This window comes from Oncorhynchus mykiss, chromosome 7, assembly GCF_013265735.2.
Source record: "Oncorhynchus mykiss isolate Arlee chromosome 7, USDA_OmykA_1.1, whole genome shotgun sequence".
NCBI lineage: Eukaryota > Metazoa > Chordata > Actinopteri > Salmoniformes > Salmonidae > Oncorhynchus > Oncorhynchus mykiss.
In genome coordinates, this window is record NC_048571.1 from 58937100 (window position 1) to 58947962 (window position 10863).

The following is a 10863-nucleotide window of genomic DNA, read 5'->3' on the forward strand; positions in this document are numbered from 1 at the left end:
TGTGATGTAGCTCAGAGCCCCTACTCTTCCCAAAAACCGCCAACCCTCTCCTGTCCTTAGTCGGTCTGCTAGGTACCACCCTATACTCACACTTCTAGGATCACCCACAGTGATGAACGGTCGGGATAGGAAATCTTCGTTAATGAGGTAACCCCTGGACCCTGTTGGTACTCGGTTCTTCTCCTAACTCTGTGTGTGATCCACCATGCTCATATGTGTACATACCTTCTTGCAGTGGGTAACATGGACCCAAGTGACTCTCTCAGCTATTCTAATGGCAAAGGCGGTGGTTTTTCAGAACCTGGTATGGGTCTTCTCCTGTAATTCACCTGTTTGACACAAAATCTTGGACATACAGGTTTGGTTAACAAACAGTATTTTCATGTGTTCTGCTAGTATATCTTCAACTTCTATATCTACCTGTTCTGGTCCCTAATTCTGGCATTCTATTTGTTCTACCTGATTAGCTAGAATGTCATCCATTATTTAAAGAAATAGATCCTAGTAAACCAACTCTAGGGATAATATCTTGACCTAATATTTTAACTATCATAATCATGTCCATCAAGTAAGTTGGGGAGGCTTCTACCCCTTTAATATACGTGTATATTATTGTTAAACACCCCTTCTTTCCCTCACTTCGGAATAGTTCAATGAAGTCCATTTCCAAATGTTGGAGTGGATATTCTTTTTTTTTTAAAGTAGTTATCCTCTAGGCCACTAAGTCTTTCCTAACCTGCAGTGTTTCCTAACCTGCACTACCACCTGGTGTTTCATAACCTGTTCTAGCACCTGGTGTTTCCTAACCTGTTCTACCACCTGGTGTTTCCTAACCTGCTCTACCACCTGGTGTTTCCTAACCTGCTCTACCACCTGGTGTTTCATAACCTGCTCTACCACCTGGTGTTTCCTAACCTGCTCTACCACCTGGTGTTTCCTAACCTGCTCTACCACCTGGTGTTTCCTAACCTGCTCTACCACCTGGTGTTTCATAACCTGCTCTACCACCTGGTGTTTCCTAACCTGCTCTACCACCTGGTGTTTCCTAACCTGCTCTACCACCTGGTGTTTCCTAACCTGCTCTGCCACCTGGTGTTTCATAACCTGCTCTACCATCCTTCCTCCCTGTTGGCACATGGCTCTGCCCATGTGTCAATATTGCTGCATATCTAAAAATGACTTAGGTAAGATTAGTAAATTCTCCTTATGTCTGACATTATCTTGTAGGATCGCCCCTTTCATTTTCCACATGTCCAATTCTCCCTGGGGCGTTCGTTCTTGGCTATCCTGTAACAATTCTCTGTCAAGTGTCTTATCTACTTTTAAGATTTATCTGTGCTGCTTCGTATGGTTTTAAATGCATATGTGCTGTCTATGTAAATAGTAACCTTTCTCTCCTTTCTTATTTCGCAGGCTCTAGTCAATGCTACTATTTTGGCCTGCTGTGCCGAATAATTTCTGGGCAATGGTTCAGTGTCTAACACTTTAGTTCCTGAAACCAACTAAGCTTTCATTCCGCTTTTAGTTAGGATAACAACTACTTCCAACAAAATCATCATATCTCTTCCTAGCGAATTTAATAACCCTACCCTTAAAATATAAACTAAAATACCTGCCTCCTCACCTAACTTTTCATATTTTAAAAACCAATGGAGCTGACAGTCTCTCCATTAATTAATATCCTAAAGCTAAGCGAACCAAAATCTCTTCTGAATCCCTCTATTCCTGTCTTAGGATGTGCAACTTCTTCTAATGCCCTCGCTACATCCCTCTGTGTCCATGCCCTATAGACTTCTATTGTGTCTGGTTATGTTCCGTCCCCAGCTCTGGGGTTGAGTAAGGTTATGAGTGGGAATTGGGGTATCTTCTCATCGTCATCAAACTATTCTGTGTCACTTCTATCTTCTCTCAATCCTGGCTTATTATGAGATTTTAACCTTCGTAACGCTCCAGGTCTCCTGCTCCTCACTCCCAGTCTCTCCCTCTCATTCTCCTCAAATTCCTTCTGCTCTCTCTCTATCTTGCTAACTTCCTCCCCCCCCCCCCCCCCCCCCCCCCCCCCCCCCCCCCCCCCCCCCCCCCCCCCCCCCACTCAGCATAGGGCGGGGGAGCCCTTCTCCATCTGCCTCTTCTACTATCTGTCTGTCGCTCTTTCTTATAACAGTCAGTATCAAATATGGGTTGTTTCCAAATATTGACTAAATGTCTCACTGTCTCCCCGTCTGCACTCATGGATTTTTTGAAAAATTCACGTCTATGGTAGTAATCTCTAAGATTATTACCTAGTTGATAAAGTTTATCTCGATTACTCTCAATGATCCTGAATCATCACAGCATGTACCTGTCCTGTTGGCTCAGAATATGTCCTAAATACTTAACATCAGAACATTCCCTTCTCTAATGAATTCACGTGTTTAATTCACGTGTTTAGTGTGTGTGTGTACCCCTTCAAGATATCGTGGCTCTAGGAAAAATGGATATCTCAAACCCCTAGGTTAAAAACAAACAAAACCTTTCCAGGCCTTTTCAATTTGGTAGAAATATGCCTCTATATCACTCGCTCCCTTCAAGATTACAGCCCCAGAAAACATTCCAAAGAAAGACAGTGAAGCACTCCTTTTCCCAGAAAAAAACCCCCACACCCACTTGGTCAGCATGTCATTATACTACACCGATTCAGAAACCCAACCGTTGACTACAAACAAAACCTAATAATAATGATAATTCCATTGTACTCCCTCCAATCATTAGTTTTAAACTTCCTCAATGGTTATATGTACTTGATTGAACATACGCTTGGATACAATACCGTACTTCAAATCTATGAAATCCCCTACTTAATATACTACTTGACTAGTTTGGCACAAGCTTGCTTTCCAACATTAAAACCCATTCAGTCTGTCTACAAACAGTCCCTCAAAATGCTTGATAGGAATACCCTGCCATTAGACACACGACTGTGATTAATGTGCACTGTCCCTGTAAAATAAAATTAACTCAACCTGCAATTCACTTTACTGACCTGACATTGTTCCACGTAATGGAAACAGATTATAATGTTAGAATACATTAACTTTCTGTTCCAATTCACTGGTGTTAACTAAACAATCAGACCAAGAATCAATAACAAGAAACTATCACAAAACTTTTACGATTCAACTATTCAGACCTGAATCCCTTACAGCCAAATATAGCCTAGCGCCCACAACCAACTCTCCTCTTCTTACCATTAGGCAAAAATATAACCCCTACTCAAACAACGGTCTGCCTTACCTCTAGATCTAGTCACGCCTCATCTTCTTCTTCTTCCTCCTCTGAATCGGGCTGTGGGCGCCTATTGTTCTTCTCTCCCTTATGTCTGCAGTTTCGGTAATGGTGTCCTACTTTGTTACTGTATTTGCAGGGTGTTTTTAGTCCCTGGCGAAATGTCCTGTTTTATCACAATTAAAACACCCCTGTCATTGCGTTTCTCTGTTTTTCCCCTTCTGTATAAAAACTTTCCTGCTCTTTCCCCAAGAGTGGTGATCAAATATTCTATTCCTGTCTGTTCTTTCTTACTTTTCTTTTCATTGAAGCCTCCTTTAAGCTTATCTACAATTAACCCGATAGTTACTATTAGGTACTGATCTCCTTTCTTTTCTATTCCTCCTCTGAGTCTGTAGGCGCCTGATCTTTTTCTCTCTGTTCTTGCCTTTGACTCTCTCTCCTATCCTTTCTGTCCCTTTTCTTTCTACAGTCTCGGTGATTGTGGCCCACCTTATCACAGTGCATGCATGGTTCCTCACACTCCTTAGCCAAATGTGCTGGCTTGCTACAGTTGTAACATTTAGGTCCCACTCTGTCTTCTCTCTTCAGAGTTCTTTATCTTTTCTCACCTCCACCCTTTTCTACCTCTATCCACTTTCTCAATAAGGTAACTAAACCCTGTACTCCTTTCTGTGCCTCTTCCTCTCTTCCTCCCTGAGGACCATCATAAGGGGGAGGGGGTACGGGACGGGCAGCACCTGATGTGGCTGCCTCCGTTTCATCACCACCACCTCGTCGTCTGGATTTTCCCTCTCCCCCTGGTCTGCCAGGGAGGGGTATAATTTGGGTTTAGGTGATGTCTCTGTGGGAGACGAGGGAGTCCTCTCTGTCTGCTCCTGGCTACCTAATCCTTCCTCCTTAGTAGCTCCCTTTTTCTTGGCCCCCTTCACTCTTTTTTCTAGCTTCAGCCAGGCAAACATGAGCGGTGTCGAGCCCTTCTTTCCTTTGCTTCTCTGCCTATTATTGTTGTTATGTTTATTCTCACAATCTATGTGTATGTGCTATTTACCTTCTATGTGTGTGTGCTTTCTACCGTTATTATCCTTAACCTATGTTGATAAATACCTCCCGTTAATCTTTCCTAGATTTTTAGAATAATTATTTGTAGCTCTTATGTGGATGATGTTACAAATATTTGTTGGTCTGATGTGATTAATGGGGAGCATCCAGACGCTGCACTTGATGAATTTATGAAATTGCTTCTTCCAATTATTGATAAACATGCACTTGTTAAGAAACTGACTGTTAGATTGATGAGGAATTGAAAAACACATGCTTGAAAGAGATGGGGCAGAAAGAGTGGCTAATAAGTCTGGCTGTACATCTGACTTACATCTGGCTTACTGCAAATTGAGAAATTATGTGACTAAACTCAACAAAAATAAAAATAAACGTTGTTATGAAGCCAAGATGAATGATACAAAGAATGATTGAAAAAAACTTTGGAGTACTTTAAATTAAATTATGGGCAGGAAGACAAATCAACTCCATCTTTCATCGAATCAGATGGCTTATTCATCACAAAACCATTTGATGTTGCCAATTATTTTAATGATTATTTAATTGACAAAGTGGGCAAACTTAGGCAGGAAATGCCCATGACAAACAGTGAGCAATTATATTTATGTATAAAAAAACAAATAATGAAAGAAAAGCAGTGCAAGTTTGAATTTTGTGTAGTTAGTGTGGGAGAGGTGGAAAAATTATTGTTAACGATCAATAATGACAAACCTCCTGGTATTGACAAGTTAGATAGAAAGCTATTGAGGATGGTAGCTGACTCTATAGCCACTCCTATCTGTCATATCTTAAATCTGAGTCTAGAGGAAAGTCTTTGTCCTCGGGCCTGGAGGGAAGCCAAAGTAATTCCGCTACACAACAGTGGTAAAGCGGCCTTTACTGGTTCTAACAGCAGACCTATAAGCTTGCTGCCAGCTCTTAGCAAACTGTTGGAAAAAATTGTGTTTGACCAAATACAATGCTATTTCTCTGTAAACAAATTAACAACAGACATTCAGCATGCTTATAGAGAAGGGCACTCAACGTGTACTGCACTGACACTAATTACTAATGATTGCTTGAAAGAAATTGATAATAAGAAGATTGTGGAAGCTGTACTGTTAGATTTCAGTGCAGCCTTTGATATTATTGACCATAACCTGTTGTTGAAAAAACTTAAGTGCTATGGCTTTTCAACCTCTGCCATATCGTGGATTCAGAGCAATCTATCTAATAGAACTCAAAGGATTTTCTTTAACGGAGGCGTCTCTAATGTCGAACATGTAAAGAGTGGTGTAACGCAAGACAGCTCTCTAGGCTCTATATTCTTTTCTATTTTTAACAATGACCTGCCACTGGCATTAAACAAAGCATGTGTGTCCATGTATGCTGATGATTCAACCATATACGTATCAGCAACCACAGCTAATGAGGTCACTGAAACCCTTAACAAAGAGTTGCAGTCTGTTTTAGAATGGGTGGCCAGTAATAAACTGGTCCTGAACATCTCTAAAACTAAGAACATTGTATTTGATACAAATCCTTCCTTAAATGACTTCAGCTGAATCTGGTGTGGCTGTTGAACAAGTTGAGGAGACTAAATGACTTGCCATTACCTTAGATTGTAAGCTGTTGTGGTCTAAACAGATAGATTCAATGGTTGCAAAGATGGGGAGATGTCTAGCTGTAAAAAAAGAGATGCTGCCTCCCGGGTGGCGCAGTGGTTAAGGGCGCTGTACTGCAGCGCCAGCTGTGCCATCAGAGTCCCTGGGTTCGCGCCCAGGCTCTGTCGTAACCGGCCGTGACCGGGAGGTCCGTGGGGCGACGCACAATTGGCCTAGCGTCGTCCGGGTTAGGGTGTTAGGGTCGGTAGGGATCTCCTTGTCTCATCGCGCACCAGCGACTCCTGTGGCGGGCCGGGCAGCAGCCAAGGTTGCCAGGGGCACGGTGTAGCCTCCGACACATTGGTGCGGCTGGCTTCCGGGTTGGATGCGCGCTGTGTTAAGAAGCAGTACGGCTGGTTGGGTTGTGTATCGGAGGACGCATGACATTCAGCCTTCGTCTCTCCCGAGCCCGTATGGGAGTTGTAGCAATGAGACAAGATAGTAGCTACTACAACAATTGGATACCACGAAATTGGGGGGAAAAAGGGGTAAAATTCAAAAAAATAAATAAAATTAAAAAAAGAGATGCTCTGCTTTTTTGACTCCATACTCCAAAAAGCAAGTTCTGCAGGCTCTAGTTTTGTCTAATCTTGATTATTGTCCAGTCGTGTGGTCCAGTGCTGCAAGGAAATACCTAGTTAAGCTGCAGCTGGCCCAGAACAGAGCAGCACATTTTGATCTTCATTGTAATCAGAGGGCTAATATAAATGCTATGCATGCCAGTCTCTCTTGGCTAAGAGCTGAGGAGAGACTGTCTGCATCACTTCTTCTTTTTGTAAGAAACATTAACATGCTGAAAATCCCAAATTGTTTGCATACTCAACATACACACAGCTCTGACACACACACTTATCCCACCAGACATGCCACCAGGGGTCTTTTCATAGTCCCCAAATCCAGAACAAATTCAAGAAAACATACAGTATTATATAGAGTCCTTATTGCATGGAACTTCCTTCCATCTCATATTGCTCAAATAAACAACAAACCTGGTTTCAAAAAACAGATAAAGCCACACCCCGTGGCACAACGTCTCTCCCCTATTTGACCTAGATAGTTTGTGTGTATGTAGGCTACGTGTGCCTTTTTAAACATGTATGTAAACTCAGCAAAAAATAAACGTCCTCTCACTGTCAACTGTGTTTATTTTCTACAAACTTAACATGTGTAAATATTTGTATGAACATAAAAAGATTCAACAACTGAGATATAAACTGAACAAGTTCCACAGACATGTGATTAACAGAAATTTAATAATGTGTCCCTGAACAAAGGCGGGGTCAAAATGAAAAGTAACAGTCAGTATCTGGTGTGGCCACCAGCTGCATTAAGTACTTGTCGTAGCAGAATCAGAATTAGTTGGGTAACATAGATAAGATGTTTTATTTTCATAATATGCTTGTGAGATACTTGTCATTTAGAATGTATTTTGTTGTACTATATTGTTGGCCGTTTGCAGTTATCTGTTCTCTGTCAGGGTTCAGTTACTTGGGCCAAAGAAAGGGGAGAGGTCAAGCTTGTCTTCATATGTAAACGTATCTTTTAAACCATGTGAAGGGATGATTGAGGGGGAACCAATTATCTCTTGGCTTCACAATGTCTGTGTGCTCCCTACTTTTCCCATCGGGGAGAGGAGGATGGGAAAAGTCTTGAACCATTCTATGTTCCCTCTGAGGTTGCCCTTATCTTGACCTAGAGAGTCACTCTCCTCTCTGTGATCTTGTCCAGGAGGGGGTGTATTTGATATATGCCATTGGGTGAGGTAATGGTGTTGGTCCTGAGTGGTACCAAGAGCGAGATAAGAACATAGTTTAGGAGACAAAGCTGAATGATAATTTATAGCCAATGCTGTTTGGCTATGTGTGTCTTTGCTATAAAGGATCTCAGTTGCAATGTGTAAGCACTATCAGAGAATTAATGTATAGACACTGAATTGATCTGAGAGTCACAGGGTTGTGATGGAGCTCATATAATTAAAGATGGACTTTATGATAACTCTGACTTGTGTGTGGTTTGCTCTCATGATTTGGTAATACAGGAAATGTCCACTACATACTGCAGTGCATCTCCTCCTCATGGACTGCACCAGATGTGTCAGTTCTTGCCGTGAGATGTTACCCCACTCTTCCCCCAAGGCACCTGCAAGTTCCTGGACATTTCTGGGGGGAATGGCCCTGGCCCTCACCCTCCAATCCAACAGGTCCCAGACGTGCGCAATGGGATTGAGATCCAGGCTCTTCGCTGGCCATGGCAGAACACTGACATTCCTGTCACGCACAGAACGAGCAGTATGGCTGGTGGCATTGCCATGCTGGAGGGTCATGTCAGGATGAGCCTGCAGGAAGGGTACCACATGAGGGAGGAGGATGTCTTCCCTGTAACGCACAGCGTTGAGATTGCCTGCAATGACAACAAGTTCAGTTTGATGATGCTGTGACACACCGCCCCAGACCGTGACGGACCCTCCACCTCCAAATCGCTCCAGAGGACAGGCCTCGGTGTAACGCTCATTCCTTTGACTATAGACGCAAATCCGACCATCCCCCCTGATGAGACAAACTCTGTGTTGTCTGTTCACACTGCTATGCTTTATCTTGGCCAGGTCGCAGTTGCAAATGAGAACTTGTTCTCAACTTGCCTACCTGGTTAAATAAAGGTGAAATAAAATAAAAATAAAAAAATAAAACAAAACCGCGACTCGTCAGTGAAGAGCACTTTTTACCAGTCCTGTCTGGCCCAGCGACGGTGGGTTTGTAACCCACAGGTGACGTTGTTGCCAGTGATGTCTGGTGAGGACCTGCCTTGAACCATTCTATGTTCCCTCTGAGGTTGCCCTTATCTTGACCTAGAGAGTCACTCTCCTCTCTGTGATCTTGTCCAGGAGGGGGTGTATTTGATATATGCCATTGGGTGAGGTAATGGTGTTGGTCCTGAGTGGTACCAAGAGCGAGATAAGAACATAGTTTAGGAGACAAAGCTGAATGATAATTTATAGCCAATGCTGTTTGGCTATGTGTGTCTTTGCTATAAAGGATCTCAGTTGCAATGTGTAAGCACTATCAGAGAATTAATGTATAGACACTGAATTGATCTGAGAGTCACAGGGTTGTGATGGAGCTCATATAATTAAAGATGGACTTTATGATAACTCTGACTTGTGTGTGGTTTGCTCTCATGATTTGGTAATACAGGAAATGTCCACTACATACTGCAGTGCATCTCCTCCTCATGGACTGCACCAGATGTGTCAGTTCTTGCCGTGAGATGTTACCCCACTCTTCCCCCAAGGCACCTGCAAGTTCCTGGACATTTCTGGGGGGAATGGCCCTGGCCCTCACCCTCCAATCCAACAGGTCCCAGACGTGCGCAATGGGATTGAGATCCAGGCTCTTCGCTGGCCATGGCAGAACACTGACATTCCTGTCACGCACAGAACGAGCAGTATGGCTGGTGGCATTGCCATGCTGGAGGGTCATGTCAGGATGAGCCTGCAGGAAGGGTACCACATGAGGGAGGAGGATGTCTTCCCTGTAACGCACAGCGTTGAGATTGCCTGCAATGACAACAAGTTCAGTTTGATGATGCTGTGACACACCGCCCCAGACCGTGACGGACCCTCCACCTCCAAATCGCTCCAGAGGACAGGCCTCGGTGTAACGCTCATTCCTTTGACTATAGACGCAAATCCGACCATCCCCCCTGATGAGACAAACTCTGTGTTGTCTGTTCACACTGCTATGCTTTATCTTGGCCAGGTCGCAGTTGCAAATGAGAACTTGTTCTCAACTTGCCTACCTGGTTAAATAAAGGTGAAATAAAATAAAAATAAAAAAATAAAACAAAACCGCGACTCGTCAGTGAAGAGCACTTTTTACCAGTCCTGTCTGGCCCAGCGACGGTGGGTTTGTAACCCACAGGTGACGTTGTTGCCAGTGATGTCTGGTGAGGACCTGCCTTACAACAGGCCTACAAGCCCTCAGTCCAGCCTCTCTCAGCCTATTGCGGACAATCTGAGTGAGCACTGATGGAGGGATTGTGCGTTCCTGGTGTAACTCGGGCAGTTGTTGCTATCCTGAACCTGTCCCGCAGCTGTCATGTTCGGATGTACCGATCCTGTGCAGGTGTTCTTGTCTAATGATGTTCTGTATTATGTCATTCTTTATTATGTTGCATGTTTTGTGTGGACCCCAGGAAGAGTAGCTGCTGCTTTTGCAACAGCTAATAGGGATCCTACTAAAATTCCAATACCAAATCTTTCCCTCGATCCTGACTAGTCTCCCAGTCCCTGCCGCTGAAAACATCCCACCATGCATCACCATAGGGAGGGGGTCATATTTCCTTGAGATGTGATGCTTGGCATTCAGGCCAAAGAGTTCAATCTTGGTTTCATCCGACCAGAGAATCTTGCTTCTCATGGCCTGAGAGTCAACTCCAAGTGGGCTGTCATGTGCCTTTTACTGAGGAGTGGCTTCCGCCTGGCCACTACCATAAAGGCTTGATTGGTGGAGTGCTGCAGAGATGGTTGTCCTTCTGGAAGGTTATCCCATATCCACAGAGAACCTCTGACAATAAGTGACCATCGGGTACTTGGTCACCTCCCTGACCAAGGCCTTTCTCCTCCGATTACTCAGTTTGGCCAGGCGGCCAGCTCTATAAAGAGTCTTGGTGGTTCCAAACTTCTTCTGCTTAAGAATTATGGAGGCGACTGTGTTCCTGGGAACTTTCAATGCTGCAGAAATTTGTTGATACCCTTCCCAAGATCTGTGCCTCGACACAATCCAGTCTTGGAGCTCTAGGGACAATTCCTTCGACCTCATGGCTTGGCTTTTGCTCTGACATGGACTGTCAACTGTGGGACCTTATATAGACAGGTGTGTGCCTTTTCAAATCATGT